This window comes from Salvelinus sp. IW2-2015, linkage group LG13 (genome assembly GCF_002910315.2).
Source record: "Salvelinus sp. IW2-2015 linkage group LG13, ASM291031v2, whole genome shotgun sequence".
NCBI classification, from domain to species: domain Eukaryota; kingdom Metazoa; phylum Chordata; class Actinopteri; order Salmoniformes; family Salmonidae; genus Salvelinus; species Salvelinus sp. IW2-2015.
This window is the reverse complement of record NC_036853.1, coordinates 50940355-50942122: the sequence shown is the minus strand read 5'-3', so window position 1 is coordinate 50942122 and position 1768 is coordinate 50940355. Positions and strand designations below refer to the sequence as shown.

The following is a 1768-nucleotide window of genomic DNA, read 5'->3' as shown; positions in this document are numbered from 1 at the left end:
TCCCGTACGGACTCGGGAGAGGCGAAGGTCGAGAGCCATACGTCCATCAGAAACAACAACCCATCAGCCGCACTGCTTCTTGACACAATGCCACTTAACCGGAAGCCAGCCGCACAATGTGTCGGAGGAAACACCGTACACCTGGCACCGTGTCAGTGTGCATTGTGCCGGCCGCCACAGGAGTCGCTAGTGCGTGATGGGACAAGGACATCATGGCGGGCCAAACCCTCCCTAACTGGACGACGCTGGGCAATTTCGCGCGCCTCATGGGTCTCCCGGTCACGTCCGGTGCGACTGGACTTGAACCCGGATTCTCTAGTGGCACAGGTAGCACTGCGATGCAGTGCTTAGACACTGCGGGAGGCCCAGGGTTCCATTTTCAGCCCTGTAGCGTGAACACATTAACATAAGTCTGTGCTATTCATATGATTCCTAACCTCCTAATAACACAAGATGCTGCAACAGCACATTCTCCCCTCTCCTGACACATCCTCCTCCTCTCTCATGTCTTCTATCATCCCAAGTGAGGAGTGGGAACGTCTTTTCACTTTTTTTTTTGTTCTCGCCTCTTTTTTTGGAGCGCTTGCTCTCCTTTTTGGGGGAGGGGTGTTGGCTGCTCCCTCTCTCCCCTGCTGGCTGGTATGGGGTCTCTACGTGCCCCTTGCGTAGGGGTAAGAACAGGGTCAGTTTTACGATATCCTCTGGATGAGTTTCTCCTCCGTCATACAGAACAGGACGCAGTGAGAGAGGTCCGAGATGAAGCCCTCACAGCCCTGCCGCGTCACACCTTTGCAGCCCCGCAGGTCTAGCAGRGCCAGGCCAGACGCCCTCTTCAGGTACGCCAGACAGCCGTCCGTCAGCTTGTTACAGCCTGGGGGAGGAAGGGGAGGAGGGGCAAGGAGGGCTTAGACAGAGGTAGAGGTGTACAACCTGTATGAAGGAAATTAGTGTGTGTGTGTGTACTTGCGAGGCTGATCTCAGCAATTGCAAATTCACATGTGGGTTGTGTGTACCTTCAAGGTTRATCTCTATGCATTCCATGGGAGGGAGAGAGTATGTGTGTGTGTGTGCGCACCTACCTGCGAGGTTGATCTCCGTGAGCGTGTTGCGTGTGCCGGCGGCGGTGAGCAGGCAGACGGACTGATCCGTGAGGTCCCTGCAGTGGGCCAGGTCCAGCCTCTCTAGCAGGGGCATGTGACGGAGAATCAGCCTCAGGGTGGAGTCACTGATGTCCAGGCCGGCTAGACGCAGCGCCACACAGCCACGCAGCCGAGACCGACTGTCACAACCTGCAGGGAGAGAGGGGTTAGATACGTACAGTACCGTCACACACCCACCCCATTCAATGTACAATACTTACTCGCCAAACCCAACCACCTAAAACTCGAGATTCATTCATCATAGGGGAGGTGAAGCAGCTACATAATTCCTCAAAGACAAACTACTATAGTCAAACACACACGGCACCAGTGGCCTGCTGCAGTCATAARGGCCTGTAGGAAAAGGAGAGAGATTTAACTCCTAACACCCCTGTTAGTCAGTTAGTATCGGCTAGTGACCTGGTGGTGTGACCAGGTCCCTGATCTGGGTGTCTTTGACCCCCTCTGCCCAGCGCAGGTCCAGGGTACGGAGGCACGGCAGGCTGGGGGTGGACAGGGCTGACATGGACGACCAGGAGCAACCTGCWATCATCAACTCCTTCAGACCTGATGGAAGAGACGGGGTGGAAGAGAGAGAGAGGATGGAGAAGGTTTTAATTCATCTTGCA

At 55.1% G+C, this 1768-nt stretch overlaps 1 pseudogene; it reads right to left on the bottom strand.

The window, feature by feature from the left end:
- Positions 1-266: 266 nt before the first annotated feature.
- LOC111971338 (lysine-specific demethylase 2A-like) overlaps positions 267-1768 on the bottom strand; it is an 18343-nt pseudogene continuing 16841 nt past the window's right edge.